This window comes from Xenopus laevis, chromosome 8L (genome assembly GCF_017654675.1).
Source record: "Xenopus laevis strain J_2021 chromosome 8L, Xenopus_laevis_v10.1, whole genome shotgun sequence".
Lineage (NCBI taxonomy): Eukaryota > Metazoa > Chordata > Amphibia > Anura > Pipidae > Xenopus > Xenopus laevis.
In genome coordinates, this window is record NC_054385.1 from 29,029,455 (window position 1) to 29,049,345 (window position 19,891).

The 19,891-nt window shown below is 39.6% G+C and overlaps 2 protein-coding genes across 2 annotated transcripts in view; both read left to right on the plus strand.

Moving 5' to 3' along the window:
* Window positions 1–19,891, plus strand: part of LOC121396951 (threonylcarbamoyl-AMP synthase-like) — a 75,088-nt gene that overhangs the window by 50,795 nt on the left and 4,402 nt on the right. The window lies entirely within an intron of this gene.
* XB22063314.S (provisional ortholog of yrdC N6-threonylcarbamoyltransferase domain containing S homeolog) overlaps window positions 19,140–19,891 on the plus strand; it is a 55,678-nt gene continuing 54,926 nt past the window's right edge. The window contains exon 1 of the mRNA XM_041572607.1: window positions 19,140–19,242. The gene's annotated coding sequence lies outside the window, so the exon portion shown is untranslated. The remainder of the gene's footprint in view (window positions 19,243–19,891) is intronic.

Consider the following 19,891-nt stretch of genomic DNA (forward strand, 5'->3'; position numbering starts at 1 on the left):
ACCTTATTTTGCAGCAAACTGATTAATCGTGAATTTATTCCATGGTGTAGAAACTTTACAAAAGACCAAACTTATGGAGCCACATTGCCCTTCCTCAGTGAAGGTGTGTTTTGCCTTTAATTTCTCCCCTGTAGCAGTTAAAGGAGATAAAGGGAGATGTGTCTAAACAGAAAATGGTCTCAGTTTAAAGGATTTTGCTGGCTGGCACTGGAAGTTATATGGTTCTGGGAGGAACAGGCAATCCATTCCAGTTGTCCAGTTTGCATGTTGGAGCTCACTTTCCTTAGGAAGGCTGTTCTGTGGAAAAGTATTTAATCATACAGATGAAGCCACTTGGATTTGTGAGTTAAATGCGTCATGACTCAGGGTTAATTGAAGAAACTGGGTTATCTAAAGTCATCTTAACTCATTTAATGCATTTAACCTTTTCATTAGCATACCAAAGCACCATTGTTCACAATGGTGAATGCTTTAATTAGATGGGATGTTGTGACACAGTTTTCTGTGTTAAATGAGATAAATGGGATATCTGTGTTTAGTTATTCTGTGTCAAACAGACAAACCAAAGTGGCTGCATCTGTAGTTAAGTGTTAGGAAGCTCCCTCAGAGGGGCTGGGGTGCTGCCTGCAACTGCAAGGAGCAGCTCATTGAGATTGAGTCTAAAGTGATTGAGATACTGCCAGAAGGTGAGACAGACCAGTAGCTGGTGATTTTGTGTCCCTGGAGGGGAGAGTAAAAGGGGCTTAGTGAAAAGCCTGAATATTCCTGAGTATGGAAACTAACCTGTATGGTGAGAACCCCAAAAAGTTTGAATGCGTGAAGCTGAAACGCTGATGAACTGTATGTTGTGACTGAATAAACCTGTGTTTTTTGCCTGCAGATGCTGTGTCCCTGTCTTTATGCTCCTGATCCTCTGTTTACCTGCCTACAATTGCTAATTTCTCCCAAAAATTATGTGTACAGGCAACCAGCTTGTCACATAGGTAAGCAATAGTGATGTGTGGGTCGGGTTTTTCCCCACCCACGCCCGACTTTCGACTACCCTTTATAGACCCGCGCCGACCCACCCCGAACATCAATGACATCACAAAGGGGTGGGGCAAGCAGGCACGTGGCTATAAAGCAAAGGGGGTGCGGGGTAGGCCTGCGGGTATCTGTCCGGTCCGCACATCACTAGTAAGCAATCAAATCTATTACACCAATAAACTAATCATACAGTGTAGAACACATGGGGAGGCTCGGTCTAGATCAACGGGTAAAGGAAGGAGTGGCCAGTTGAGAGCCCAATGGAAGATGGTTTTGACACATGGTGGTAAATGTACATTGATATAGAGCATTTCTTTTTAATGACCTCCATGTCTGGGAGTGAAGACCTTTTTCAGTTACTCATTGTGCTCCACAAGAGTAGACCATCCTACAATGATATATTTAGTTTTTTATGTATCTGATACAGGAGCATGCCTAGTAATGCTAGGGCTGGGGGTATTATGAGGCGTATGTCTGTGATTTGCTGAGCCAGTTTTGACACCTGGGACCAAAAGTCTTTGCTTGGGGGCATGTCTACCATAGATGCAGGGCAACCATCAGGGGGGCAGGGCGGAGAGTTGTAGGGGGCCTCGAGGGTAAGGGGGACCCGGCCACGCCACACTTACTTGATTATCCGGGCCCCCATCTTTCTGAGAGCTGCTGACTTCGGGAAGGCATGGACGTGTAAGGGGCCCTGGCCACCAATTTTCTTATAATGTGTGTGGGGGGGCTGGCCACCAATTTTTTTTTCATGTGGGGTCCCAGCCACCAATATTTTTTAATGGGGGGCCCTGGCCACAAATGTTTTTTTATGGGGGGCCCTGACCACCAATATCTTTTTATTAACATGTGGGAACTGTGTGGTGGGGGGCGGACCTGTGGGTTGGGGAGGGCAGACCTGTAGGTGGGGCTTGCGGTGGGCGCAGCCCAGGGGGCCCAGGAAATTTTTTCGTATGGGGCCCTGCGATTTCTGATGGCGGTCCTCTTTTGACATTTGCAGCAGATGTTGGAAGAGTTTGGGAAGGCCCTGTGTACCTTGTCTGAAGTCCAGTACCACCTGCGTTTATTGGTAGGGCAAAGCCCTGATATGAACACTTGTTGGTGAATGCAATGCAAGTCTAAGGGGGAGCAGTTTCAGAGGCTTTATTGCGATCTTTTTGGGCTACTTAAAAAAACAAAAAAGTGTAAAATACCCACAAGAGCCCCCTGTGCCATTACCCTAAAGGGGAAACCGAGCTGTAGAAACAAGAGAAGCAAACACAATGGTTCTTAGTATGATGTCATTTCTCAAACGTTGCATCCATCAAGTTTCACCAGTTTCCTAGGATATTTCCAGTTTTTTTTACTGATCTAATGGAAACAATTTTCAGTTTACTTCAGTGACAGGAAATTTCCCATGTGATTACAAATAGTGACATAACCAGTCCCTGGAGCAAGTTGGCTAACCTTGTCTCCTACAAAACAATCACCTTCTTTCCTTTGCTAAAAGGACAAACTGATCCTTAATTTGTTTCAGGCAGAGAATTTCTCTCACTGGAAATACAGATATGGGACCTGTTATCTAGAATTCTCAGGGTCTTATTGTAATTAAGATCTTCAGACCTTGTTTACTAATAAATAACTTAAACGATAAATAAACCCAACAGGATTGTTCTGTCTCCAATATGGATCAATTATATCTTAGTTAGAATCAAGTACAATGTACTGTTTTAATATGATAAAGAAAAGGGAATAATATTTAGTTTCAATTATTTGATTAAAATTGATTCTATGTGGCAGATTTACTAAAGGGCGAAGTGAGTAGCGCTGGCGATGATTCGCCATCATTACCGCTTTCAGGCACTTTGCCGATTTACTAACGGGGGCAGGACTTCGCTAACTTCGCTAGCGAAAGAGACAGATGCTAGCGCTAGTTGTCATTCCCACTCTATCACCAGGCAAATTTTCGCTGCGGATTTTACTGAACGTTATCTCTTCCGCCAGACTTGCATTCGCCAGCTCAGACCAGTTTAAATGCATTGGAGTGCATAGATCTTCCTCATTCTTCTGTCACTTACATCATATTTTTAGTGGAAAAAGTTGCTGAGTCCCAAAAAATGATGGCGTCTTTTCAGCCTGCCAAAAGTCCTTAAATTAGTTTTTTTGGGTAACTGGGTTCCCCCATACATTTTCTAACATATGGAACATAAACTATACAGTGGGCTCATGTGTAGGGCATTATAACAACTCTATTTCTTTATTAAGATTCCCTGGACTTGTGTAATGTAATGTATTTGCTGCAACATATATGTCCATTCAACTTTATAATTTCTCGCTGTATGCAAATTAGCCTGAGTGAAGACCTCTAACAAAGTTGAGCTAGGCATAATTGAACGCTAGTGCATCTTCGCTATTTTTGGCGAAGTAAGGATAGCGAAAATTCGCCAGCATTCGACGCCCTGGATGCAACTTTGCAGTTTAGTAAATTAGTGTTGTATGCGCTAATTTTCCCTGGCGAAGTGTTGCGATGGCTGCAAAACCGTTGCTGCTGAATTTTCGCCGCTTAGTAAATTTGCCCCTAAAGGAGATGGCCTTCCTGTAATTCGGAGCATTCTGTATATTGGGTTTCCGGATAACAGATCCCATACCTGTACCCAGAAAGGAAGGAAAAATTATGATAAAGGGACAATTAAATAAATCTAAATATATTTCCAGATCATTTATTGTTTAGTAATTAGAATTCATATATTTTAATATATTAATAATATTATCTGACAGCCATAGAATGTATTAGCAGTTCAAATGTAAGTACCACAATCTAACCCCCATATCTTACCTTAATGATCTTAGTATGCCATGCCACAATTTTAAACAGGACACACTGGTGTTCAATTTAACTATGGGGAAGTGCAACAGGAAGCATCTTCGGACCAAGTAGCTACTGTATGTAGCTTTGTGGGAGGGGGACAAAATGTTAAAAATTTCCCCTATTCAGAATAAATGTCTTACCAAACTCCCTGTCCTTTCATATAACGCATCTATAACGATACAAAACATATGCCGACAGACTGGGGGGCCCACCGGGGCTACGCGTGATGGGCAAATAAATTCGCCAGGCGTGAAATCGCGGCAAATTTTCATGTTACGCTGCGGGCAAATAGATTTGCAAAGCTCCCGCAAAAAGTTTTGGACATGTGTCGGAAAAGTCACTTGCGTCAAAACCGGCGCACGTCAACACTATTTGGATGCCCATTGACTTCGAGTTTTTTGGCGAAACGGGAGAAAATTCAATCACTAGTGCCAAACCTGACTGAATTACAGCATATGGTATGTATGTGAATGTGTGCATATTTATTATGGGTTAGGCGGCAAACCAATGTAAGATACAGGTATGGCATCCGTTATCTGCAAACCCTTTATGCAGATGGAGTCTATGGATATTTTTGGATAACAGGATAATTAATGCTTATTAGAAGCAAAACAATCCTATTGGATTTATTAAGGGAGTTATTATCAAAGAAATAACAACAATAGTTGTGAGTGCATCTAAAAATCAGTCAAAAGTAGTTAAAAATACAAAAATATTTATTAGGACATAGTGGACAATGGCCCAACGTGTTTCATGCCTGTTGGGGCACTTAATCATAGGCTGTGAGTCTATGAGTAAGTGCCCCAACAGGCACAAAATGCGTTAGGCTGTTGTCCACTATGTCCTAATAAATATTTTTGTAACTTGAGTATTCAAGTTTTTCCCCTTATTGTACAGATTTGAGTTTTTTGCATTCAAGTTTTTTCTTAATAAGCAAACATTTGAGTTGAGTTTTGTCAAGATACAAAAAATCCTCACAAACTCGACTTTTGATAAATAACAGTAATAGCTAATTTAGCCACATTGGTGTTGGTGAAGGGGAGCCAAATTCCTTCTCTGACCATTATAAATAGATTTGAACTCTCGCTAAGCCAGTTATTAGGGCTGCACTGTGTCATTGACAGAAACCATTCACTTCTTATCATCACTACCAGAGGGCCGGGGATTATTTTAAAACTGGAAATAAATGCATTCAAATGCAGTTGTGACACATTATCCCTAAATAACTTGCATATACATAGAAGTACTGCATATGACTGTAGGAATTCACCCGTATCAGTATTTACCAATATAAAAATGAACATATGTGACTAATTGTCCTGGCCTAGTGGAATTTACAGTCGGTATCATACGTCACAATCTTGTCTAATGATATGTAATCAAAAGTATAGAGTTTGGCATTAAAGTTTCCTACAGATGATACAAGATTAGCAGGTGTGTCAGAATTTAAAATAATGCTTCCTACAGTATGCAGAATTAAGCACCACAACCACGTATTGTCTCAACATGAAACATATATTAAGGATCTTGCGTGTCTATGACTCAGCCAAACTATCCTGGCAGAATGGGAAAACTGAATTGTACACAGCTTGGCACATACCCAAATAACCTATACTGATATACAACTTCAACCTGTTTGGAAGTGATGGAAATTATTTGTGATATAAATATCACTAAAGCATCTGATTAAAGGCGTAGTTCACCTTTAAATTAACTTTTAAAATGATGTAGATGGTGATATTCTGAGACAATATGCAATCGGTCTTCTTTTTGTTATTTGCTTTGGAATTATTTAGCTTTTTGCTTAGCAACTCTCCAATCTGGAATTTCAGCATCTTTAAGGATGCTAGGGACCAATTTAGCCTAGTAGCCGGGCAGTGGTTTGAGACAGACTGGGATATCAATTGGAGAAGGCCTGAAAACAAAGATAAGAAATTATAATAACAATACAGTTGTAGCCCCACAGAACAATAGATGGCTTTTAAAGGATTCTGTCACAGGAAACATGTTTTTACCAAATGCATCAGTTAATAGTGCTCCTCCAGCAGAATCCTGCATTAAAGGAGAGAGCTAGGTTTTAAAGGCAAACTAACTAAAAGTCTAACTAAAAAGTCTAGCTAGAAATGTTGTACATTTTGGCCTGCGCCTTCCCTCCAGTCAAACATTGTGCGTTGAATTCTGTACCTACTGCTACGCCTACGTGTAGGCCAAGACTATAGGACTGGGACACTGCACTAGCCAGAGCTAGGGAGGAAGAGTATAAAGCGACAGCCTCATATCCTCCCTCAACCTACCCTATTTATCCTACTTTCTCCTCCGTGTTCTGAGGGCTATGGATATGCAAGATTGCCAGATGCTCTAACTTTGCAGAGTGGGCCAAACACATAGAGGTCTGGATTGTATCAAGAGGCCAATGAGTGCAAATGAGAGGGCGGGTGGCGATACAATGGCCTTCGAGGGTAATGACAAGCCCATAGGACCCGCAATTGCTTTGAGACTTTTGCAGACCCCAGAAACCTGAGCAGGAAGGCCTCCAGAAGCTCGCCAAATGCAAGTTTGTGATGTTGTTTGTGATGTTGTTAATACTGTTTCTATGCTAATGTTTGCTTGAATTGCTGTTTGGGATGATGCGCAGGATGACCTATTTATTACTGTGAAAGGGTAAACGAAAGGAACTTTCGACTCCCAGGTGGGTTGGAGGTATCACTAAGACCCCTTCACACAGGCTTTTGCCTCCCCACAGGTGGGCAGCCCTCATATATAGTGCCACAAGGGCTGACCTCCTAACCCAAAGATGACCAATCAATATAGCGGAAGCTAGTTAGAGCCAACTGACCACTCCCTGTAACCAAGTTAGGTGCACAAGTTATGGGATCAGAGACCTGTCAAGTTTTCCGGCAGGTAGGGAATTTCAACGGGAATGTAAGTAGTTTTTACTTAAGAAACCCCCCAACCCCATCCCCAACCCCATTTGCAGGTACATGGACTCCTTTCGATACACTATTACTCAGCGTCACTGATTCCACTAAAGTTTGCAATGGAGTCACTTAGTATTATGACTTGGAATGTTAGGGGTTTGAATACAAGGTTTAAGCGTGCCCTGGTATTTGATTACGTAAGGAAACACTCCCCCATATTTTAATGATGCAGGAGACGCACTTGGTAGGACAGAGGCTGATGGCCCTAAAAAGGCCCTGGGTAGCGCACATGTATAACTCCACCTTCTCTACACATGCTAGGGGCACCTCAATCCTAATCAGGAAGAATCTGCCAGCTGAGCTGATTAATCTAACAACGGACCAGTATGCTTATATGCCCCTCCACCATTGACACCATCACTGCTAGACCTATTGATTAATACCCTGGCCAGACACCAATAGCGCCCATATGTATAATGGGGGATTTTAATGCAACAATGGAGGCGGATAAGGACAGACTCAACATCACCTCACCACATAATAGCAAACTGTCACAGTGGGTGGAGGCCATGCAACTAACTGACATATGGCGTTGGAAAAACCCAGATGAGAGAGTGTTCTCATGCTACTCTGCTACACACAACACCATGTCCAGAATAGACCTGGCCCTAGCTACAAGTGACTTATTACCATATGTGCGAACAGCGCAATATTTACCCCGTGGTGTCTCTGACCACGCTCCCCTACTTATCACCTTAGGACTACTCTCACCCAGGGAAGCCAAACCTTGGAGATTATGCCCACTGTGGCTAACCAATGATACAGTGGCGGAGGCATCAGCTAAGGCTGAAGCAGAATACTGGGCCCTAAACACTGCGACTGCAGCCCCTCCTGTGGTGTGGGATGCTTTTAAGGCCACAATGAGAGGTACCCTTATCAGTGCCATAGCTGGAGCTAGAGCCAAGCCGGTGAAGAAATCCAAAAAACACAAAATACTTCCTCCAGGGCAGAGGCCCAATATATATATATATAGCAGACCCCTCAACTTTCAACCTGCAGGTGTATAAAGCAGCACAGGCTGAATTTGAAAGAGCTAGAATTAAAGCGACTAGGAAGAAATTATTATATGCCACCCAACGCACCTTTGACAAAGGGGAAAAAAATGGGAAATTACTGGCCTATCTGGCAAACACGCACTCTGTATCTATGGCAGTACGCAGAATCTGGATGGCTACAGGGAACATAGCCACAGATCCTAATAGCATTGCTGAAGTGTTCTCCACCTACTATCAGAACACGCAAACCAATAACGACCATTACCCACTAAGTAGGCACCTAGACAGTATACCCATTCCTAGACTCTCAAACGATCTGAGAGAGGTAATGAATGCCCCAATAACTGTGAGTGAGGTCTCACTAGCCATCAACTCTATGCCTGCAAACAAGTCACCAGGACCTGATGGCTACCCGGCCGAGTGGTACAAACTTAATTCAGATGTACTAATTCCACATATGCACAGAACCATTAGTGATGCGATGGACCAGGGTTCCCTCCCACACTCCTACCATGAGGCCATAATAGTCATCCACAAAGAAGATAAGGACCCACTGCTGCCCGGATCATACAGGCCGATTTCCCTACTAAACGTAGACACTAAAATCATGGCCAAAATACTGGCTAATAGGCTGAAACATGTCATAACTGAAATAATACACCCAGACCAATCTGGATTTATGCCAGAGAAATCGACAGATATTAATATAAGGAGACTTTACACTAATATACTAGCAACACATAGGGAAGTAGGCTCTAGAGTGGTAGTCTCTTTGGATGCGGCCAAGGCCTTCGACTCGGTCGAATGGTCGTACCTGTGGGAAGTAATGAAAAGGTTTGGCCTGGGTGACCAGTTTATCACATGGGTGCGACTCCTGTATCAAAACGCCCAAGCCCGAATAAGTGACAATAATGTACTGTCACACACTTTTCAGCTAAGCCGTGGCACTCGCCAGGGATGCCCCCTCTCGCCATTACTTGGCGATAGAACCAATGGCTATTCTAATACGCACTGCTCACAATATTGAAGGTCTACATTTGGGTAGGGTGGAGGAGCGTATCTCCTTATATGCTCATGATGTGTTATTGTACTTAAGTGACCCTGGACCTTCGCTACAGTCAACGTTAGCAATTATAGACGAATTTGGAGGATTCTCGGGTCTGCGCATGAACTGGGAGAAATCTAGTATCTTCCCGATAGATGAAGGCATAGACCCCACTAGCTACCCCCCGTCCCCCCTAAGATGGGTAAGCTCCTTCAAGTATCTGGGCGTTATGATTACGAGGGATAGCGCTAAATACACAGAGTTCAACCTTACCCCGGTCACAGACAGTATGGCAATCAAACTTAAGCAATGGGGGAACTTGCTCCTAACTACATGGGGGAGGATCAACTTGATAAAAATGATATATCTGCCAAAATTTTTGTACATCCTTCACAACTCCCCTATGTACATCCCAAAAACTGTTTTCCAACATATTGAGCAAATGCAGTCCTCGTTCATATGGGGAAACAAATCTCAGAGATTTGCTAAATCCAAACTAAAGGCCCCAATTAATGAAGGGGGGCTGGGCTTCCCAGACCTACAATATTATTTTTTAGCCTCTCAATTATACTATGTAGGCTGGTGGTTCATGCCAGACCCCAATAATCCTAACTTTCAATTACAAGCTACTTTGGCAGGCTCAGCTGAAACCCTAAAATATATACCCTATAGGAGAATAGCAGACCTGAAAGTGCGACACCCGATTCTCACCACCCCACACAAGGTTTGGACTGTGATTCTACGGCTTACTTGCCTGGAAAACCCGATACTCACACTTGATCTACCCCTTTGGGGAAACTCACACCTCCCCCACTTCCAACAACTCCTACCATATATGAGTTGGCCAAGAGCTGGGATCAAGACTTTGGGCGACGCAGCACCAGAAGGGCAGCTGCTCACCAGAGAACAATTAATACTGGCTCACCCTGGAGTCCAAATTCACCACCTAGTGTACCAACAATTTAGACATGCCTTTGTAACGCAATTTACATCACCCAGAGTGGTCCTGGTCACATTCCCCTTCTTAGAGGCCCTTAAGTCGCCAAACCAAAAGAAAATGGTTGCTAATCTATATGGTAAATTGCTCTCTACAATTCCCTCACCATTCGCCAAGGCATATGTGGCTTGGCATATACAGTAGATATCCCCACTTTGACAGCAGAAGAATGGGAGGAGTGTAAAGACAAAGCGTACCAGTATCTTATCGCCACTAGAGACAGACTTATCCAATTTAAGATATTACATCGGATTCATATCACGCCATTACGCCTAAGCCAAATGGGAGAGATAACTAAATCATATTGCCCAAAGTGTCGCCAGCACGAGGCTGACTATATTCATATGATGTGGAACTGCCCTCAAATCAATAAATACTGGGATAGAGTTATGTCCCACATACAAGACAAAACTACCTTCCCCAAGATAATGTCTCCACAAGTCTGTATACTGGGGGTGATAGATGAGATTGTCCCGCTAAATGCCAAAAGAGATCTATGGCACTCCCTGCTGTTTTATGCGAGAAAAGCTTTACTTATGAAATGGATGGACCCGAAGCCACCTTCCCTTCGGTTTTGGCTAGACTTAATAAACAAAAATCTCCCACTCATACAATTGACGTACCTAGCTAGAGGGTGCCCGAACAAATATGGAAAGATCTGGGATGAGTGGACTGAGGCCAACTCTTAGCAAGTACCAAGGTTTGCTAGGGCATCACTGATTATATCCAACCCCATCTCTACTGCACTGATATGAACTGCAATTTGACTGTAAGAAATTTTGTATGCTGTGACATTTATTGGGATCTGATTGTACCTGGAACCCCCCCCCCCCTTTCTCTTCTGTTCTGTCCCTTTTTGAAAAGTGAAAAATAAACACTTTTAAAAAAAAAAAGAAATGTTCTACATTATGTTTTGTGCTTCTGTACCAGCCCAAGGCAACCACAGCCCTGTAGCAGTAAAGATCTGTGTCTCCAAAGATGCCCCAGGCTCCCCATCTTCTTTTCTGCTGATTCACTGCACATGCTCTGTGCTGCTATCACTTACTGAGCTTAGAGACCCACTCACAATATACAGTACACATAGAATATAAATGTCACAATATAAGGCTGATTAGTAATTAATACAGATAATTACTACATGGCAGCACAGAAACCATTGCCAACTAGCATCAGAATTGAATTATCAGCCCTGTAGCATCAGCATATATAACTGACTAACCTCATTTTCTGCTTGATAATTTGCGACATCCCCTAAGCTTAGCTTCTCAATAGCTGCTCAGAGCCCACTGAGCATGTGAGTGTCACAGACACTTTCCAAGATGGTGACACCTGTGACAAGTTTGAAGCCATGTATCACTGCTGCTATTGAGAAGCTGAAACTCTATGCTGGTATATCAAATATGGCATTTTTAAGCCATATGATTTTTTTTCAAAACGATTTTGGAAAACATTTGAACAATTTTTAGAATATATTTGTGGCTTGTTCTGGGTTGCTGCAATTCCCATGTCAGCAGGAAATATCTATAAAGAAGAGGGAAGTATGTAGTAAATAGATACATCTTGTAATTTCATACCTGATTTCCTTGTTTTAATGCTTGCATGGAGCACTCTATTTCCTGGTATTCATGTGACTGATTCTATTTCCTATGTGGCAAACAACAGAAGCCGTGTCATGCTTTATGGCTGAGATTCTCAGCATCAGAACCTGTATCCCACAAGAGCGTTTATCTTAAACACGCATTTATATTACTTTATATTGGCATCTATTTACTGAATTATATGAGTGTCACCTACCTGAACTTTTCAGCAGTGGAATAACTAGTAATTGGACCCCACAGCAACACCTTTGGGCCCCTAAACGTATGCAGTTGAGATGTAGTTATGCAAAACAGTTCGTTACTTTAGTATAAACTTACAAAAGTTACATACCAAGTGATGACAACACAGAGAATTGACAGGGGCATGAGCTGTATATATATAGTGTATATAGTTGAACCTTTAGTCGTAGCAAAGCCCTCCTGCCTTCTAGCAGATTGTTTGTATAGCGCACAAGCGGCATAGTCAAAAATTTCGTTACTACATGATTGTGTCCATGGGGGGGGACCAGATACATAACTTGTACGGGGCCCCAAAGTGTCTAATGGTGGGGGTCTTAAGCCCAGTTGGCATGTAGGATTGAATGAGTAATCAGGACTGGCCATGCAAGATATGGATAATGTTCAAGCACTATATATTAAATGTACTCATTCATTTAAAAGTGAGATCTAGCTCAGGCTCGTCTAATATTTTTGCAGCTGTATATTTAGGGTGGTTTTGCAGTGGGATCCCAATATTGTATATTTATATGTCCGAATGCTAAAAAAATCAAAAATTCGAGTTTTACAACTATAAAATATGATTTTTTTTATGGAAAAATAAGATTTATTATACCACATTCATAAATAAGGGCAAATCATGGATTCTAGTTTGATCAGACTTTTTTATTTAAAAAAATCTGAAAAATTCAGATTTTGATAAATAACCCCTTTTATGTTGTGCTTTTTAATGTTTAGTTCTTTTTTTAATTAGTGGCAAGACTAGAATTAAGTGGGCCCCACAGCAAAATCATTTAAGGACCCTCTTTGGGAATAAGACCTGAATTTGGGAAACCTGAATTTCACATTCCACTATTTTGCACTGTTTTTGGGCACATACATATATAATGCATAATGTCCCTGATTTTACAGTCTCCCAGATTTAACACCATTTCTTTCTGATTTCCTAAATATGTAAAATGGGGGTTCTGCTGTATGTATTGTAAACACCAACTGGGCCCCCCGATACTTCCTGGGCCTCCAATCTGTTGAAGTTCTGCTTGTAGTTACATCCCTGATGTCCTGGAGTATATGATTTCATTAGCTAAGACTTTGTATTTATTTATCCACATTTTTATTGACCTTTATTGCTCTCTGTGTTGTCCATTCCCCATAGTTTGGTAGTATTTCTAATGAAGTATATTCCATAAGGATTAAATAATACATGTGAATGTAATCTAAATATGGTTACATTATGAAAGAGAACAAAATTATAATGTTAACCAGAATGCCTTTACAAGAAAGATAATTTGCCCAGGGTCAAACTTCCCAACTCTCTATTATCTTATAAAGAATTTCTAGGGGAATATTTATCTACTTTCACTCTATGATTAATTTGTTTATTAGAATGAGTCAGGGCTACACTTCACTACTCCAGTATCAATAATAATAATCTTAGACTATACCCCAGCAGGGTTTACTTTGGTTGGAATAAGGAAGGGCTTCGATAGTTAAAAACGTGTCTATGGGTTTCTGATAAATTCTTTATTTAAGGGGTGGCATCTGCTAGATAGTGGACACTTACTGCCTGATCAAGGTGCATATGAGTGAGTTCCAGCAGGGCAGCATTTGCGTCCCTCCAGACCAGGTCCGGACTGAGTATTAAAATAGGCCCTGGCATTTCAAGTACACAGAGGTCCAATCCCCACGTAGAGGCCCAAACAGCTCCCACCAGCCCACTAAATACTGACTTTCTATGGGATCTTATAGCAGCCCCCCTGGCATTTGCCAGAACCCACAGATTGCCAGTCCGGGCCTGCTCCAGACAGAATCAGGGAGGCCTATTTATTAATGGTCAGATTTTAGTAGTTTTAGAGGTTTTTGAAACCACGACTAAACTTAGAAACACCGTGGGGGTTATTTACTAAAACTTGAGTTTATCCAATTTTTTTTATTAAAACAAAGTTAACCAAACTCCCTGCCACAAATTGAACTCATTAATCAATAATTTTTGTCAAAAAAGTCGGAACGAATATATGTTGCAAAAAAATCAGGCATCAATTTGTATCGTTTAATTGACACTCTGAAAACTAAATTGTTGCTGCAAAAACTCAACTTTATCGGATTATCTGACAAAAACCCAGACTTTATCGGATTCTCCAGCGCAGATCATGATGTCAAGAAACAACTTCTCGGACAACTACCATTGACTACAAGACCTCAACAGGTTTGAGATGAAGTATTTTCATCAGGATTATTTGTAGCTTTGGGTATAATAAATCTCTAACAATTTGAGTTTTTCCCTTAAAAACCTTGACCAGATAAATTAAAGGTTTAATAAATGGACCCCTAAAACTAAAAATGTCATGACATTTATTAAAGATGAGTTTTTCAGACATTTCCTAGCCAAAAAATCAAGAGACGTCTGTTTGAATGCTGTCCATTGTATGGATGATTATGATACAGTATATTGCTCTGTCTGAAGCTGTAGATTATGCCAAGGAGAACCTTTTTTTCAATAGGATCAAGACACAAGATTCTGTTCAGAATTATGAATATGTGCTTTTAAATGACTCAAATATTTGACAAAAATAATAACTCTAATAAAGGATTGTGATGGACAGCCGGGAACTGCATGAGAATCTATTTTAAGGTTGTGATTCATGAATTTCAAATCCCTGCATTAGGCAATATGCAGAACACATAGATGCAGAGTCATGGAAATATTTGTCACAATGTGTTTACTAATCCCATTATTTTAGGAAACACACCATAAAAAGGCAGATAACAGAATTATAAGGGGGTTCTAGATAACACTTCCCAAACCTGGATATACAGTGAATAAAGTATCCCCTATTGTAAAATATAAGGATATTATAAGTCACAAGCAGTTCCATGACCATTTATGTATTATGATATACAGGTTTTAGAGTCATGTGACAAAAATGACATCACTACTCACCATTTATAACTGAAGACATCACTAGTCACCGTTTATAAGGATATAATTTACAAGATATTCATGGCTTTTGTGTATTATATACGGTAGAAATAATAACAGGCCTATGCAGATATGTTAAGAGGATGTTCAGTGCAATTAGCTTATTAAATGCTCATACCTACAATAAAAATAGACTATCGTCCCGTTTAAATAAACTTCCAGCAGCAAAAAGAAGCAAAGCAAACCAGTCCACTGCATTACAAATGTGTTATACTGTATAATGCATGGTGGGGTTCTCCCACCATGTGCCTCACCAGCTATTTGTGCTCAAACTTTGACCATGTTCATATATGACTCTTGGAGGCTGTGTACCTAAGACGTTTTGAATAGTGATGGGCGAATTTCTCCCATTCTCCCAAAATTCACGAAACGGCAAAAAATCTGCGGGAAAAATCGTGAAATCATAAAGTTCACTAAAATATCATGACATTCAAGTGTTTTCACGAAAAAAATCATGAAATTCAAACGTTTTCACAAAAAAAATCGTGAAAATCGGAAATTGACTCCAGCAAATTTTTGTGGGTGATTCACAAATTTAACACAGAAATTTGCCGCAAATCCGTGCCAGGCGAATTTATTCGCCCATCAATAGTTTTGAATAGAAGTTGGGGTTTTTTCAAGATGTTGCATATGTAACTTCAGCTCAAACTCAGCATCTGTATGTGATACAGTTCAATGCATCCTACAGCGTCCAAGTTAGTACCCAGTACTGGGTCAACGTGCTGAAAATTGAAATGGAAATCACATTTGTTTACACTTGATCCCACATCTTGGTTCTTCAAATTGTGGGAGAAGGAGGAGTTAGTTCAGTTCCTAGCCCACGATTAAACGCCATGACTGAACTGCTTCTTATCAATAAAACAAATAAAACAAAGACTAAAGCATGTGTGTAGAAGGGAGGGGTTGTTTATACAGGGCTCATTACAGCTACTTACCTTTATTACAGGAAGGAGGTTGTAAAAGGATACAAGAGCAAAACAATGATCAGTTCATAGAGTTCATTTAAACTTTTTTAATTATTTACACTTTTTTATAATAAAGATAGGAATTTAAACTATCTGGTTGCTAGGGGTTAATTACCATAGCAACCAGGAAGCAGTGTTTTAAATCAAGTAACTCAATGAAAAGTAGATAAAAACAAGCAATACAAAAAAACTTGTTATAAACTACTTGGGAAATACATTGCTAATTATTCTTACTAAATTAGGAAACCCTCCCAGCATTATCTTCTTTAGCTGAACTGACAGCGGTAATCGGAGTTGCAAAAAGTCCCTGTGTACATTGTACAGGTATATAAGATCACTTATCCAGAAACCCATTATCCAGAAAGCTCCAAATGCTCATTATGAGCAAACAACTATTATTTGTACTTTTTTTTTAACTGTCCTACTTCTCTGCATAATAAAGAGTACCTTGTACTTGACGGTAACTAAGCTACATGAATCCACATTGATGGCAAAACAAACCTGTTGGGTTTAATGTTTAAATCATTTTAAAGTTTAAAGAACAAAATTATGTAAAAATACTAATTTCTGGAAAACCACAGGTCCCGAGCATTCTGGATAATAGGTCCCATGCCTGTATACATTTTCCAAATATAGGATACATCTATAAATACTATATGACTGATATTGCAATTTAATTATATGTATTATGCTTATGCTTTATACTTAAAAGACATGTAAACGACCTCAGCACAAATGTGTGCATAATAGTTCAGAGTGCCCTACTGAGCAAGTATGTCGTTTATATTGCAACGTACCAGCAGATGGTGCTGCTGTTTCAAATTCATTATAGTAGCAGGGTAAAAAACTGCTAATATCGTGAAAACTAAAAAAGTGCTAAGATTAGCACTATAAGCATACTTAATATAAATATATTGTGAATGTTTACATTAAATTTAGTAAATAAGTATTTGTAAAGCTTCATGCCTTTTTGTGTCACAGAACTCCTTAGTAACTTATAATAGCTTATATTTTACAATAGGGGAGCTACTTAAAAAAACAAAAAGTGTAAAATACCCACAAGAGCCTCCTGTGCCATTACCCTAAAGGGGAAACCGAGCTGTAGAAACAAGAAAAACCAACACAATGGTTCTTAGTATGATGTCATTTCTCAAACGTTGCATCCATCAAGTTTAACCAGATTCCTAGGATATTTCCTGTTTTGTTTTTACTGATCTAATGGAAACAATTTTCAGTTTACTTCAGTGACAGGAAATTTCCCATGTGATTACAAATAGTGACAGAACCATTCCCTGGAGCAAGTTGGCTAACCTTGTCTCCTACAAAACAATCACCTTCTTTCATTTGCTAAAAGGACAACTGATTTTTAATTCGTTTCAGGCAGAGAGTTTCTCTCACTGCAAATACAGATGTGGGATCTGTTATTTAGAATTCTCAGGGTCTTATTGTAATTTAGATCTTCATACCTTAAGTTTACTAATAAATCATTTAAACAATAAATAAACCCAACAGGATTGTTCTGTCTCAAATAAGGATTCATTATTCATATTATGTAAAAGGTACTGTTTTAATTTCATAAAGAAAAAGGGAATAATATTTAATTATTTCAATTATTTGATTAAAATGGATTCTATGGAAGATGGCCTTCCTGTATTGTGGAGCTTTTTTGACAATGGGTTTCCGGATAACGGATCCCATACCTGTACCCAGAAAGGAAGGAAAAATGATGCTAAAGGGACAATTAAAGAAATCTAGATATATTTCCAGAACATTTATTGTTTAGTAATATCCTTTCAAATGTAAGTGCCACATTGTTACCCCCATATCTTACCTTGTTGTCACTATTTAATGATCTTAGTATGCCATACCGCAATTTTAAATAGGAGACACACTGGTGTTCAGCTTAACTATGGAAGCATCTTTGGAACTAAAGTACCTTTAATGATTAGAATTAATATCTGCCATAATTTCCACATGATGCTCGTTTTGCTTATGCAAATGAAATTGTTCTCCAGTTTGGAACATCAGCAGTTATGTGGTTGCTACGGTACAATTACCCCAGCAATCAGGAAGTTGTTTGAATGAGAAAGTGGAATATGAATAGGAGACTGTCTGTATAGAAAGATAAGCTATAATATGTTACAATAGCAATCATATTGTAGCCTCACAAAGCAATCTTTATTTTTGTTGGATACCGGGTCACTGACCCCCATTTGAAAGCTGAAAAGTGGCAGAAGAAAAAGAATAATAATTCAAAAACTATAACAAAACAGCAATAAAGACCAACTGAAAAGTTGCTAAGAATAAGACATTCTATAACATGCTAAAAGTTAACATAAAGGTAAACTAGCTCTTTGAATTAAAAACTGGACAGATTTGGGTTCAGTTATTTGCCTTTCTTTTAACAAACAGTAGGGGGTTCAGCAGAGGGTTAATGGAAATTAGGTGACTTTTAAAGTTATTTTGCTTGACTTCATGTAGCTTTGTGGGAGGGGGACAAAATGCTCAACATTTCCCCCAATCAAGATAAATGCCCCACCAAACTCCCAGTCCTTTCATATAACACATCTATAACGTTATAAAACATGTGCCGCTGCACTTTTAAGTGATTGGCCCCCCAGTCATTTTACAGCACCAGGAGCATGGGAGCAATTCCTATTGACTTTAAATGGGGGGGGATTTTAAAAGTTCTGTCCCTTTCTGTGGTGCCAAACCTGACTGAATTACAGCATGTGGTATATATGTGTTTGTGGGGGTAAGGGGACAAACCATTATAAGATACAGGTATGGGATCCCTTATCCGGAAACCCATTATCCATATTCTATGGATCTCTCTGGATAACAGGTTTACAGATAACAGATCCCATACCTGTATAATTAATCCTTATTAGAACAAAACAATCCTATTGGGTTTATTTAATGTTTAAAGGAGAACTGACCCCTGTACCAAAAAAGCCCCCCTTTAACTGCTGGGCATTGCATTAGTAAAAAAAAACAAAAAAAAAACCTTAACAAAAATCTGACACTAAAATGCAGAGCAGCGCAGCGGAGCTCCATGGCATCATCTTCTACTGCTTCATATTCTTTTTTTGACTGATTCACAGTGTGGGGAGTGAGAGGGGAAAGGGGGGCAATGACAGGCAGTTTCGTTCTCCAAGCAGACTTATTGTATGAAGATGCAAATTACAGAAAGCCCAGGTCCAGAGCATTCTAGGTATTAGGTTCTATGCCTGTACTAAAAAAACAAAAACAAACATTTTTAAGAGAATGTATTATATTGTCAGCTCCTTTATAGCAATAAAAATCGAAATAATAATTAGCAGAATGTCCCAAGCAGACACCATATAATGTAATGCCCTGCAGGGAGTACATATGAGAGAGGGAAATTAATTAATTTAATGAGAACCTTGACTGATACTGATCAGAGAAGGAAATGCAGGTAAAATGGAAATACCAGTAGTTAATTAGGTAAGCAGGTATGGCTCCTCCCAGTCCCTAGAGAGAATATAACCTGCCACTGACACTCACAAGGCACTGACTTCTACACTGGGGATACTGAGAAACTTGCAGCACCCGACTGGAGCATCACTGCTGGTAAGTCAGAAACAGCAGAGAGTAGGAACTAATCCTCTTTAGAAATGAAAATGTATCTGCAAGATCTCCTGGATATCTTTCTTATATGTTACAATGTCATTTCACTGTATTATTATATACTATCCATGTACTTTAATTATGTTTAGAACTGTAACTCAAAATGGTTTGTTTTATATTTTATTACAAAGAAAATGAAGAGAATAATACACAAATGTTCCTTGAATGGCAACAGATCAAACTTACCTACCATTTCTGCATCAACAGCATTCTAACTAGTTAAAGTGATAATCTATAGAATGTGGTTATATCCTTATACCCGGTATAATGAAAGCTTTAGCTATCAATTTCATTCTTTATTCATGGGGAATTCATTGTTGTAGAACAGTATATATGAAAAATATTTATTATACAACAAGCAAATGCAGGGTTTATTGTGGCAGGGGGAATTGTCAGAATCATTTACCATATAATAAATCATTTCAAGCACTAGGAGATAGCAATGGGCGATTAAAACTATCAAACTAACTACAGATCAGCATTTAATTAATTAGCTCTGTAGTTAAACACTTTTTATGCCCATATTCCTTTGTTGGGAAGATGTATTTACTGTTTATAAACAATTTAGAGGACCATAAGAAGAACTCATACA